General features: G+C 41.7%; 1 protein-coding gene across 8 annotated transcripts in view; it reads right to left on the reverse strand.

Annotated features, from left to right (window-relative positions):
- FBXL7 (F-box and leucine rich repeat protein 7) overlaps positions 1-15,017 on the reverse strand; it is a 310,991-nt gene that overhangs the window by 149,440 nt on the left and 146,534 nt on the right. The gene's annotated exons all lie outside the window — the stretch shown is intronic.

A 15,017-nucleotide genomic window follows, 5' to 3' on the forward strand; every position in this document is an offset into this window, starting at 1 on the left:
GCCTTGAGAAAAGGCAGCTTTATTTCTTACTGTCCATAAATCCAATGTACTATACATGTGATGCACTATACACATGACAAAATTGAATTTCCAGAACCCTAGAAGGGTTCTTTATAGTTCAATACAAATTCATGAAGCTTCAATTAATTATCTTATCTTGAAAGGAGAGGAATAGCTTAGACAACTAGGTTAATACACTGTCACACAACATGGCTGCACTTTAAAGCAGAGCCAGAAAAGCATCATTACACAGCAAGGAGAAATTTACTTTCCTTTGCTAATGAAATTTTTCCCATTGCTGCTGCTCTGGGCTCAACCACAAGGTGTCAGAAACATTTTTAAACAACTCTACAAGACACATGGCCTCAACTCGTAGGATTTAATTTTAAAACAAAAAACAGTTGCAGCGTTTCACTTATACTAAATGCTTCAGCTGTAGTCATGCAAACAAGGAGCAATTAAGTAATACAAGATGTGCTTTTTCTTGTTACATCTTACATTCCTACTTCATTTATCAGTCATATCCCTGAATCTCTACCTTACAGATTCTTACAAATCTTCATGCAGTTACTTGAATCCCTAGCAGATGTCTTGAGATCCCCTGGTAGGTCTGTCTCCTGATTCTCTCTTCAGAACACATTTTGACCTCCAGTGGAGGACAGGACTCTGGGCTCCAAGGACTCCTTATCTCAGCCAGTACCTGTATTCCCGAGGACTGGGCAAAGGTACTTCCAAAAGCATCTTTATAGTCTTACCCACGCAGTCTCTTTCATCAAATTACTACCTCTGCCACTGTTTATAATTTCCTGTAAGATTTTGATTTCAAGCACTAATCGATGGACAGAGTTTGCAAGGGAACCCCAAGCTCTCAACCTTGAGAGAGAGACGAGCATCACCTGAACAATCAATACACAACATTTCTAGGAATCCAGAAGCAAAGAATTAGTATTAAACTCCAAGAAAGAAAAAAAACAAAACAAAACAACACAACACACTGAGTCACTCCCTGATGGAAACTGATAAAAAACTAGACTGCTCTGAAGGACTAATACTCAAAATCCTACATGTTACAGAAGAAGGCAAGTAGTCCCCACTGCAGCAGCACACTTTCACAGGTCAAGTACATGTTTTAGGTTAGCAGAAAGCATGGTAATGAATCCCAAGGAACCAACCACCAGTTGAGGTTAGTGTCAAAAATAGAGGCGTTCAAATCTAAATGGCATTTATACATTACACATGTGCACACAACACCGAGATAAGTGGTACTTTGCTACAAATGAGGCATAGGGTACTCTGTAACAATTTATTTTATTGTCATTAAACGTTCAAAGAAGCAGCAACTCTAGTCTGTTTATTATGGCCAAATGCCCAGATTTAAATTTAAAAAAATTTTTTTTTGCATGCTTCTGTTTAACCTAAAGACTGAATAGTTTCAGCTGCAAGAAAAACAGAAGTCAGAAAATACAAATGACTTTGCCTTGAGGCAGGAGAATTTAGGAAACCTGGCAGGTCGTTATCTTCACGAAGTAACTGAAATTTTGCCAAACCTGGAGATTTACACAAATTTCCTCATACTTCAGCAGCACATCAGTCCTTAGCATCCTCCACTATTATCTTCAACCCTGATTCACAGTACAAAAATCAAGACCTTTAAGTGAAAGCGGAAGAAAATCCTGCTTGTAGACTCACCTGTAGCTTCGGCGCTGAGCGCTCACTTTCAGGGCTGGAAATCTTGAGGGAAAGAAGAGACTTCTCCCTTCTCTACTTGATAATCTGGCTCTGAACTTCTGCCTCCTTCCAGATCAAGGAGCTTTTATCTAGTTCTGTCACCTAGTTCTGTCACCAGATTTATGAGAAATGCAAATAGTGACAGTGGGCAGCAAGGCCCAGTGTTCTGTGACTCCTAAATTTTCCTTTGGCTGCTGTAGTTTAGTTGGGCTTTCTTATTTCCTGTGCCTCTCATAGACAATGAACAGAAATATTCCAGACATGACTTTTTGTCTGGGTCCCAAGAAACATTTTCAAAACATCAGCACTTGCAGTGCCCACTCTCCCACACTACTCCTAAAACTATATATCAGAAGCCAAATCCTTACACTCCTCTGAAGACACAACTGTGCTATAAGCATAGAACAGCATCTTAGCCTCTCTGCAATTTACTCTGATCAGTTAGGAAGTGTAACTAAGGGGTACTACCTCAGGATATCAAACATCACTGTGCTGTCTGAACTCCACTAGTACTGCCTGAGCTGCAGCAGTCTCAGTAATGCCAACCATCACCATGCAAGACCACAGCCAAGGCTTTATTCACCTCACAGGCAGTCACTGAACTACGAAGAATTGTTGCCAGATTTCACAAAAGAATCAGATTAACCATGCTATCAAATGATAAACCCATTTTACTTCAAAGCAAATCTTCACGTAAGTGGCAAGCTAATAGAAAAAAAACAAAAAAGCTTGCTTACCTCTCAAACTGATCAAACTCTTTCCAACTTAGATAAAAACACTTCAGGACTGACTGCCTTACGTGCCAGATTCTCGAGGTCACTTGGACTACAACCAAACAGGAAAAATAATACTAAGCTACTCTAACTCTACATTTTGGGAAAAGGAAAGATGAAAGTTACTTCAGCAACTGGAGGTAAGCAACACATTTATATTTACGAAAGCTGATTGTATTGCTCCACATTCTAGGAGTTAATCCACCACTGCCCAGATGCAGCTTCCTTGTCTCCATTACCGCAGAATACCCCACTGGGAAGACCCAGGGGAACACTCAGCTTATTACATCTAGTGTCATCATCCCCACCACAGCACAGCAAACAAGGAGCACATTACATCGGTGAATTCATTTTAACCCCTAACTCTCCCAAAAGGATAGCCCTGCATAAATAGACTAGGGCTGTCAAGCTTCACTGGGTCTATTCAGTGCACTGCATTAATATATATTAACACAGAACATGAATGTTAGCATTATCTAGGCATTAAAATATTAGTCAAATTCTACCTTTAATGAAGATGTTCTTAAAAGTTTTTAATACCTGTAGCAGGCAGCATGAAATAAACTTCTTGTTTTTAAGAACTAACTAACAAAAAACCCACTGGTGAAGAGAAGAATACCTACATGAAGGCCATATCTTCAGGTTAAAATATGACCTATGACAGAAAACACAGGGTATATATTTTCCTTTCCTTCTCTGTTGCAGCTATGAAAACATTATGGTAAACTATTTATGAAAAATGCAATTAGTTGATTTCTGGTCTGCTGGCAACTAGATTTAACAAGACTCAGCTGATGCATTTCAGAAGATAGCCAAAATTTAATGACCTTCCTGTGTAACTGATGTGAGTTATATATTCTCAAGAGAAGTATTGCAAATCTGGATTCCAGCCTCCTTAACACATTCCATTCTCATATCACTTGTGTTGGGCTTTTCCTGACCCCCCACTTCAGGAGGCAACTCTACGTCTGACTGGCCCTATCAGAATATTACCACATTTTAATAGTGAAAATTGACAATACAGTTCTATTATTCAAATACAGCATTACAAGAAACAAGCCTTCTATTTCAGGCACATTCATAGCTAAAAGCATTCAGTTCATTAGATAATTATCCAGTGAAGCAGTCTGACCTACTGACTGTGAGGCACTCATACAAGTAGTGCTTTAGTTGATTTAAGACTTCAGCAGGTATCCAACAGAGACAGTCAAGAAAAAAACCTTACCTTTCCATATATACATATCCCTTCCCACAACTCATGGCTTTGCTTGAGATTATACTGAACTTCCTCCTCAAAACCTCCTGTTGTCAAGACAACATGAAAGTCATCTGAAAAATCCTCAAGTGCACCAGTGTTATGTTGTTACAACATAGTAAATGTTGAGAAAGAGCTTCTAAGTTCACCTTCAACAGAATGTAAGAGTATTTACTGATTGTGAAGAGGAAGAGAGAAGGTGGAACACTTCTGTTATTTCTATTTCTGACATATAGCCACTGACAACTAAGGATTACTCCCCAGTTCTCCTACAACTCTACTGAAGTACCAACAATATTTATTGGCCGCATGCATCTGAACCAATGAGGGTGGTAAAGAGATAACACCTCTTTTTTGCTTTTAGCAAAATTATTTTCCATTGCTCTACAGAAACTCAGAGATCAAAACCCAACCAGGTGAGGTATAGCACATGCAAGCATTACTAAGAAGCCTCTTCATTTTGTAGAAAAGTAGAGCTCACTCAAGATAGAGAAAAAGAAACTGCAGAGGGCTTCAGGGGCAGTTCAGACATGCTGAGTATGAAGGGGTCAAAGAGAATCAATTCCTCTATTACCTCACAGCTTCTGCAGAGTACACTTAAAGCAGCTTAGGAATCGGTAATAACCCCAATAATTCTTTGAACTTGCTTTTGAACTCTAGTGGAAAACACTACCTACTGAAATAATCTGGCACACTGAGATGCCACTAAAATAATTAGAGGGCTTGAGCACCTCTCCTATGAAGAAAGGTTGAGGGAACTGGGCTTGCTTAGCCCAGAAGAAGAGAAGGCTCTGGGGAGACCTCATTGTGGCCTTCAGTGTATTTGAAGAGAGCATAAAAACAAGATAGGAAATGGCTGTTTAAGAGGGCGGATAGTGATAGGACAAGGGGGAATGGTTTTAAATTGAGAGGGAGGTTTAGGTTAGATATTAGGAGGAAGATTTTCACACAGCAGGTGGTAATGCACTGGAACAGGCTGCCCAAGAAGGTTGTGGATGCCCCATCCCTGGAGGCAATCAAGGCCAGGCTGGATGTGGCTCTGGGCAACCACTAGATGAAGTTGGCAACCCTGCACATAGCAGGGAGGTTAAACTGGACGATCACTGTGGTCCTTTTCAACCCAGGCCATTCTATGATGATTCTACAAAGAACTTCAGCCATCTTTTCCAAAATGTTGTTCCAGGGAATGAGCCAGCAGACTTAGGGGTTCTTCAAGGGAGAAGTAGCACCACTTCCAGACCTTGGTAAATAGAGGATTTCTTCAACTAATATTAAAGGGAGACTTAAAACCAGTAGAACTCATTCTCCTAAGAGATTCTATCTACACTCCACTTGCTAGTCATAAGCCTGCAATTGCAGGGTTAAAGCAAGAATGCTTAAGGATTTTTCTTCTCTTCAAGTGCACAGTTAATAACCTGGTCTTGGCTCCAAAACGTCTCCTAAATTTTCAGAATCCTTCACAATTTGTCTTACATTTCCTCCCACAGTCACTCAAAACCATGGATGGCAATCCTCAGCAACACACCAATTAATAGTATGATTCACAAGAAGACCAGTCTCTGTGTCCAACTTACCGCATTCCTTTCAGCCAAGTGCTGATATCCGATTTAGGAAGAAAACTGAGGAAAACATGGATATGATTAATCAGTGCTTGAAAGGTACAAACAGACAAACCACACAGCCATTAACTGCCAGCACTCCTGCTTTAAAGGCTCCTATGTCTGACCAGACTTGTTCTGGTTTAGAAGCTAATCCTATGGAAGCTGAACTTCACTTTCCAGGAATGCTGCTGCTCATGTAGGGACTTAATTAAGAAACCCTACACTTCAGTGAAGGACGGGGTGATTGAGAGGGAAAAGCAAGAGATGTTATCCACAGAAAGGCATCCACAGAATTCTCTATAGAAAACGAAGCCTGTCAAAATGAAAGCAGGAAACCCAAAAAGGAGCAATTCTGCGATGCTCACTTCTGTCCAACTTGCTCCTCCAACACTTCCTCCCAAGCTCAGAACATGTAGGGAACAGTGTGCTTTAATTGCACCCCGTTTGCTGACCCAGAACTAGAGAAACACATTCAATTTTAAGATGCTGGACAGTCATTTTAGTTCAGCAGCTGGAGACAGAAATACAGTTTGACATCCTATGGTGAGAAGCAAATGACATCACCGCCAAAGCCCTTAATTAAAACACAATGCTTCAAATCAATAAATTCCTGGACAACTGAGCAGAAACTAACCCTTCCGCTTACTCCCAGTTCCTGCCTTACTTCTTGATAAGCTGTGAGCCCATTCACAGTTGGATAACCTCTCAGTTATGAGAAACACTCTTGCTTGCAGCCACTTAAAACCAAAGTGGGAAAGATTAGTAATTGTTTGAGAGAGAGGAAGTTTCACATTCACCTTTGTTCCAGCAGTTCCTGGCAAGAGACAAAATACTCACAACAAGCATTTATGTTCCCCCACAAAGACAACCAAATACTGTGACAAAAGGTACACTCACAAAGAAATAAATAGCAATAGTTTCCCAAAAGAAACAAAGACACAAGCAAAATATTCTACCCATGCATAAGGAATGCCAATGAAAACTTCCTAACAGACTGTAGACTCTATACATAAAAATGCAAAGAAAAATGGTTTGGAAAAAAAAACTTAAGGGTGACACTTTTCATGTCTGTACATTTTAATTCAGACACTGGGTATAATTCTGATCCCAGAAACCTTCACAGACTTGATCGTGGCATAGGATGTGCAACCTTCCACCTTACTGGAAAGTCACCTCCTCTCCTATGCAAGAGAAAAGTTCCTGAGAGGTGAATTAAACCTAAAGATAGCTCTCTGGAATTTACACTTTGGTTTTAATATCAGTGTCACGTAGAATACCATACCAAAGCCAGAAGATGCTCCTCTGTGTTTTGAACAACTTTAGATGAAATTCTTCTACGTCTGAGTACTAACCTACATCTATCAACACAATTTGAAAGGGAGCTTTAAGGTTGTTCTTTTCATTTTTATTCAATTCTAGAATATGTAGTAAGAAGTAAATCTCTAGTAAAAATCACTTTTATTTCTACCAGGAACTGATGAAGTCATGGCTACATCAACTTAATAACTACAGAAATTATTTCCTACCATAACTAATCCTAAAATAACTTATTAATTAAGGCAACAATCTCCATTTTCTAGAATAGCAAAAAATGTGTTCCTGGCATAGCTCTCCCTTCCGGAACAGGCAAAACTTAGTAGGAAGTTTTTCCTAAAAACAAAGACCATTCATGCTGTCCAGACACAACAAAAACCAACAGAGTCATATTTGACCAGTAGAAGTCTTGGGAAGATCACAGAAACACAGAATTGTAGGGGCTGGAAGGCACCTCCAGAGATCATCAAATCCCCTGCAAAGCAGGCCCCCTACAGCAGGTTGCACAGGTAGGTGTCCGGGTAGGTCTTGAGTATCTCCAGGGAAGAAGAATCCACAACCTCCCTGAGCAGGAGAGCACTGTCAATATGAAGAGTGAGTTTCTTTCAGCAGTGGAAAGGAAGACTTCTACCTTACCACTGTAAGGTTTTAATAAGAAAATAAAATAAAATAAAAAGCTGATAATCTCTAAACCAGCTGCAGACAAAGGTTTACAAAACACTTTTAGAAATAATCAGCTACTTAAAGACAGCCTAAGCACTTGCCAGAACTTGCTGCAGTTGAACTCTGCTGACAAAAATCCAGTAGTACCTTCTGTACATGCAAGCAGCCAGCAGAACAGAATGTAGCTGGGGAACACTTAAACTGGATCAGAAGTAAATCCATGAGGCCTGATCAGATGCATCTCAGCACTGATGAAACTGGCTAGGGCCATGGCAAGGTGACTCAGTTATCTTGGAAAGGTTATGGCAATTGGGAGTGGTTCTTGAGTACTGGATGGAAGGAAAAAATCACCTCTGTCTTCAGAGTGGAAAAATGCATTGTTGGCAAGATGAGAGGGGTGATCCTACCCTTCTGCTTAGCATCAATAAAACCACACCTGGAGTACTGGGTCCAGGTTAGGATCTCAGTACAGAAGAGATACAGGCATACTAGGGAAAGTCCAGCAAGGAGCCAAAAAGATGAAGAGATTGGCACATCCAGCATATGAGGAGAAGCAGAGAGCACTTGGACCTCTTAGCAGGACAGATTGGAGGAGACTTTCCCAAGTAACAAAGACTGAATCAAAGTCTTCTCAGTGATAGCCAGCAAACAGACAAAAAGAAATGCGCACAAACCAAACTATAAGCCTTCCATCTTAATATAAGAAAACACTTTTTCCCCCACCTCTCTCTTCTATAAAGGTGACTGAGCAATAGAACACGCACCCACAGATGCTGTAACAGCTCTGTCTTTGGATATGCTTAAAATCTGGCTGGATATGGTACTAAACAGCCTGCTCTAGCTGGCTCTGCTTTGAGCTAGAGTTGGACATCTTCGGAGATGTTATCGGTGTACTTCAGACTCTAAAACACATCAAGATACAGCCAGGAGTTGATTGGAAAATGTCAGTGTAATGTTACTGCCTGTGCTGATCTCCACTGGCAGTCCAACGTTCCAGAATAAGAAAATAACTCCTCAACAAAATGCTCTGCAGCAAGAGCACCTATGTTCTCAAGCCCTGCTAAAAAACAGATGAGGGCCCTCAAGCTTGTTGGCTACAAAAGAGTACAATCAAACATGAACTCAAGGAGGGAGGTCAACTACTAGATCTTCTTGACATACAAAAGCATATTGTTAGTTTCAACTTAATGCTAGCATTGCTAACTGGAATTGAAATCCCACTGCTCTGAGGCTTTTATTTATACCTCTCAATAAATCCAAAGGTTCCAAAAATTCTAAAAGCATGAGTCGTAGTAGTATAACATCAACAACTTTCACCACATATTTCAGCAATAGCTTATTGTTTCCATCATCTCAGTCAAATAAAAAGTTACGCTGATGCCACAAGAAATTTTCTTATAAACTGTCAGAGAGAAGGCAAATGAAAAATGGAGAATAGAAATGTATTTGACTAGGTACTGTACAAGGGTAGTACTGTGCAGTACTCCAATTGGTGTTGGCAGCCACTGTCTTAGAGCAAGTACTACCATCATCGTGCACTGAGAAACCAACAACATATTTCATACAAGCTCGTGAGCACTGTAAGTAACTCTCAAGCAGACACACTGTTCATAAACTCCCACAGCAGCTTTGCTGCTTTCGAAGGATGGGATTTAATTGAAATACATAGTCTAATTAATGTGGGTTTTGTTTGTTTGTTTGTTTTGTTTTCAAAACATGATTTAAGGAAAAAAAAAAAACAAAACTAAACCCCTCTATCTCATCCAGTCACACACACCTAAAGGATTGGGTGCTCTCTGGTAACACAGGAGTACCAGAGCTTTAAATGGATGGTCTGATTCTTCATAGTACAAGCAGTCATACAAGATTACCGTGTGCTGCAATGACTAGACCTTATCCAAATTCTCCTTTCACTGCCATACCAGTCTGTTTGACTCTTGATCAAAAGGAGTTCTCTTCCTGATGAACTATCATTGATATTATTTCAACATTTCCAGCTTCTCCCACCATTTTTTTTTGTTTCTTAGAACAAGACATCTGAGCTTTTAACTGCTGTTTTCATAGCATTACCTGCAAATTTCATTAGTGTGCTTAGAGAAACAAAGGAAATTAAGAAAAATAAGTTTTAAAATAGATTCAAGAAAGATTATTAAAAATCCTTCTTCCAATTTAGTAGAGTGTTTCAGAATACTTCAGTATATTACTATTTCTCCTGCTGTTATACACATTTGTACACAAATCTGAGAAAGAGTCATGTGATTTAAGATGTTGATATGACAAATTTATGAATTGGAGACAGGAATTTCCTGATTCAAGACACAAGCAAGAAAGAGAGCTTCCTGCTTCTCCCTTTTCTCCACAAAGGTTCTTCAGAAGGATTTACTACCCCATCATGCTCCTAATGCTTTACAGTACAGAGCACCAGGTTAAGTACTTCACTAACATGAACACTACTACAGCAGGGATATGATAGCAACAAGTCTAACCACATGACTCCTGAGTTCAAGGGTTACTATCCCACTAGTTTCCAAATGCTACAGTAAGCATGCTCGCATATCAATACTCCGCATAGATGAGTTAAAACAAGCCCCTGACACTGAGCAAAGATCCACTAAAATCAGAGCACAAGCTCTGATTAAAAGAGAGCCAGATATATAAAAGCTGGGGTTGCATTTTCAGCAAAGTCCTGTTGAGCACAGGAAGGAAAAAGTGCCGTGCTGATTGCTGCAATAATTACCCAGTTCAAATAGAAACCAATGTGTTAAGCCCCAAGTTGTATGGAAACGCACTTTTAGAACAGACATCAGTTTGGTGGAGCAGAAGAAATGCATATGGAAAAAGGAAAAATAACCAGCAAGTTCCCTCCCATCCCACCATTTACTTATTTAAGGCAGAAGTCACAAAGTACGCAGCGTGATGAGATGTACTTCACTAAGAAATGGCTGTTGTTGAGTTTGGCTGCCAGCACCAAGCTGAAGCCTTTGTCTTCGATACCCAGCCAAACCCAACTGACTCAAACCTTCCTTCAAGGCAGCATTTGAAACAGTGCATATTCCAGACCTTTCTACAATTCAGTCTCTATGACTGCAAGCCTACCTGTGTCTTTTAACATAAGCATCATATTAGGGATGGCTTTCTGAGATTTCTCGTGGAGGAGCTCAAGAACAGAGCAGATACTATCAACTTGATGACATATGCTGTAGACCACTGTTGTGTCCTGTTGTAAGACAACAGGAAGCTGCCATTCACTGCACCCTTACCTGACTGCTATTGTGGTGTCTGCCTTTGTAGATGGCTACTTACAGAGAATTCGGCAGAGCCCACAGCCATTCTTCAAGGAATTAATAATGTCTGTGTATTGACCACGGGAAGGGTTTTATCTCAATAAACTCCTAAAGCAAAGCTGTTGACGCAGCTGATGTGAGGGACATAACCAGACCAAACTAAACTTTTCCCTGAGGTCAGCTACAGCAATACTCAACGTAACACAGCAAGATTCAACCTAAATGAGGAACAACAAACAGCGCATCCATTCAGTCACACGCTGTACTTCTGTATTTCCACAAAAGGTTGTTTCATCTCTACATTAAGAAAGCTGAACTTCTAGTGACAATCCACCACTCATTTTTGTATTCTGAAGGGCTTTTACTCCTGAATTAAAGTTGCCTTAATTTATTAAAGGATACCAATATGGCTGACTACAAAACAAACAGCAGAACTAAACCACTTGTGTACTTCAGCCTTCAGATGTCACCCACTGCCTTCTGCCAGTCACTTTCCTAACACAAACAAGACCCACAAAGAAGCAAACCAACTCCTAGTTAGGAATTGTTAGCAGAAGTAAGGAATCCAGAAGTAGCCAAAGGATGGAAAATGCCAGAAAGCTAAGCACTCTGAGGAGATTTTTGGAGCAGCAACTTCGACTTGAAAGCACACAGGCAATTCTGAGTGTATATGGATGTGCTTCACAAGTAGGAAACGGGAAGCAGCAGCCCAGTAAAGCACAGCACCCAGACTCAGACCCTGACCCTTCCCTCTCTCCACCCCCCATCCCCCAGACCATGTGAGCTGAACAATGAAAAGTAATGCAAGCACACGGTTTAGAAAAAAATTACTATTTGGAGACAAACTGCATAAACACACAAACACAATCCTTTTGCATTGCTCAGTTGTATGTTGCACAAGAAAAGCCTACCCTTGCCAGCATTTACAATGGTCATTTATGGTTAGCAACTGTCAAAGCCCAAGTTCTGGACACTTAGACAAAAATTATCACAAACTCAACTCAGACATGAAAACAAAGCGGGAATAAACTGTACAGCCTGGGAGACACTTTGCACCTAACCTGATGAAGTTCTTCATTCTACAAGCTTCACAGGGAGGATAAACAAACACTGGCCTCAAAAACTTCCCTGGCTACTGATGATACAGTGTACAGAGAGGACACTTCAGCAGAGGAGTCACGATTTCATCATTAAATAACTCTATAAAACACTTTTACCGTTTCTTCCATTCCCTTACCTTCATTAAAATATTCAGTGAGGCACTTCAGCCAAAAAACAATATAAACTAATGATAAAAGTAGATAAACTGCTGTGAGTTAACTCTTATTTAATAAAAACCTTACTCATCACTAATAAAGTTTCTCTAGTGCAAGACCACCATGCCATACTGCTGTTCGTAGAATCACAGAATGGCCTGGGTTGGAAGAGACCTCGAAGACCATGAATCTCCAACCCCCCTGCCACATGCAGGGCCACCAACCTCCCCCTTTAATACTAGACCAGGCCCAGGGCCCCAGTCCAACTTGGCTTTGAATGCCTCCAGGGACAGGGCATCCACAACCTCTCTGTGCAGCCTGTTCCAGCACCTCACCACTCTCTTGGTAAAGGACTGTTCAGACCTGACATAAGCATCACTTGTAAAGTCAAATTTCAAACATGTCATGGGGAAGTAAATCCTAATAGACCTACAGATCCTTAGCAGTGGAATTTTTGGAGAAAAAGATTTCTTCACATAATGTCTCATGAGTCTGAACCTTCACCAGCACCACATAAATAGAGATCTGGTTTGCAAGCAAAAGCAGCACAGTTCACAAGCAGTGTTCAGTAGCAGCTCCAACAAAGAGAATACAAGTATGAAATACTGGGTCTGCAAAGTAGGCTGGGAACATTATCCCCCTCCTGAAGGAAAGGATTTAAGAGAACTACCTACTCTGTTGTGAACACAGATGGTCCTCTTTAACCATGGTGCTTTACGCTGGCTAACAACGCAGTTCCAGGAAAGCTGCAGCTGCACACACCAGCCCATGCTACACAAGCACCAGAAGCCACCTCCACTGACTGTGCTGCTTGTGCTTTGTGGCTGCCATCTCGGTGATGTGTCGAGGCTTCCACTCCCATATTCACATCAGTACAACACATGGAGCTGCATGGGGAATTACCCCCTGAGTAGTTTGAGAACAGCATGCTCGCCAAAAAAAGTTTGGAGAAGGATTTTCAAAACCAGAACTGGGTTAAAGTTATTCCCAAAGAGTTTCCACTTAAGCCTTCTGAAGTTACACGTGCAGATCCAAGAAGAAAAAACAAGTCAGCTTGTCAGCAAAGCTGCTGACTCAGGACATCCATCTCCTTGCCCTAGCTGCTGTTCCATCTCTCCCTCCCTCACCACTGGCTGCACACAGCAGGGCTAGGTGTCTGATCAGCCCAGCAACACATACAGGGGGATATGCTTCCCTCCAGCCTCCTCATCTCCAGGCCAGGAATCGTGCCTTATTTATTCAGCTGTAGCTCTCCCCAGAAATGTATTTTAAACAGAGATCCTTGAACAAAAAAAAAAAAAAACCCTGAGTTTCAATGCTTCAGCAACAACCGGCTGCTCCTTCCATTCTCAAGACATAAACTAGGAACGCCTCCCCTTACAAATCAAGAAAAGAATTAAATCAGTGACAGAAAGGTGAAGGATTTACCCCTAGGGCAAGAAAGCAAAGGACAACAATAAGCACTCTTGAGAAAGCAACTAACGCCACGTTTCCACTACATCAGTGCAAGCCGCAGAAGAACTGCTTCATGCTCAAATGGATTTCTTGCTCCAGTAACCTGGAAGCTTCTGTCATGCTGCTCAGACCTGACCTCTGGAACAGGTTCAGACAGACCAGCTCTGAGCTTTAACACATCACTCAGGATCTACCACACACTAAGGTAAGCCTGAAATCTCAAGCTCTGCATTTTTCTAGAGAAACAAGCTCTCGTAAGCCAATCCCCATAAAGAAGCATTTTGAAAGACCACGTGATGACTAGCAAAAGAAACTGCATTCAGTGATTTACTTCTAAAGCTAGGTAAACTCCCGTAAACAAGATTTGGTATGCTAAATCTCTCTTTGAAAAAGAGAGTTGAGGTCATACCTTGTCCATTTTTCTGAGAAGCACTTCTACTGACATTTAAGATGGGTTCAGACTAGCGCTATCCTGTTTCAGAATGAAGTTTGGGGAAAAGAGATACACTGCGAGGAATTATTCACTCGGACTCTGAAACAAGTTGTAATATCAAAGGTGAAAAGATGAGTACTTTAAGCAGACAATTCCCTGATTTTCTACAGATTTACAAGATGTAAGAAAACTCTGCGTAAAGCAAGTGTAGTTTTAAAAATCATATCAATTTTCTTCCTGAGATCCCAGTTCAGACATCAGCAAGCAGTGAACTAGATGACAGCACCAGAGAAGTTTAGCTAAACTGAGATGCCTCCCTCCATCTCTAGAACTGCACATGCTGCAGTACCATGTTAGCCTAAAAGCACACAATACTGAAAGTTACACACCCAATTACAAGTTCCTCTCTATTGACTTCAACCTAGAGACACAGGTTGCTCTCAGGGCACAGCATAACGGGACACGGTTTCTTCAGAGAGGCATGATGCCTCCACTCTACTGGGAGCCCGACTGCATGGTATTAAAAGCACCTTTCTACAGCAGTAATGTAGTCTGGTTGCCAATGGCATTGGAAGCCCCAGATGGAAACAGAGTACCTAATCACAAAGGCTTCCTTTTGTCAAATCTAGATCTATTCTCCTCTCCATCACCCAGAGATAAAGCAGAGATCAGGAGCCTCACTGCATTTCACAGCACATGATGCTGTGCAAAGCTCCCAGGAAAGCCAGTCCTAGAGCACACCGGCAACGCACGGCACAAGTGACCCGAACTGAAAGACCAAACTATTGGCTGCAGTTTTGTTCTTTGTTGCTGTCGTTCCATCGCTCTGTTATTTCCAACCAAGGTAATGGTCAGTGCCACAAGCAGCTGCCATCCCAAAAGCTGATCCCACTGCCCGCCGTGGTCCCCGCGGGCAGCCATGACAGCTGCCTCCTTCTCACAACGAGCCAGCTCCCGCTCCCAAAACATTCCTGCGGGCCAACAGACGCAGCCCTACTCCCAGCATCACGCCCAAACCCCTCGACAATGGCATGTGCAGGCGATCAGGAGCGATAAAACGCCAACCCTTCCCATGCCGGGGACAAGGCAGGATTTCCCCGTTGGGAGGCACCCGAAGAGGCTCTGATCCCAACTCCCAGGGACCGACAACCCGACGCGCTCAACTTCTGCGGAGCGAAATGGCAGGAGCGGGACCTATGGATAACAGCTGGAGAACATTAACTCTCCCCCACCCGCTTCCCGGAGCGGATTTTTC

This window comes from Tympanuchus pallidicinctus, unplaced genomic scaffold (genome assembly GCF_026119805.1).
Source record: "Tympanuchus pallidicinctus isolate F22 unplaced genomic scaffold, pur_lepc_1.0 scaffold5, whole genome shotgun sequence".
Classification (NCBI taxonomy): domain Eukaryota; kingdom Metazoa; phylum Chordata; class Aves; order Galliformes; family Phasianidae; genus Tympanuchus; species Tympanuchus pallidicinctus.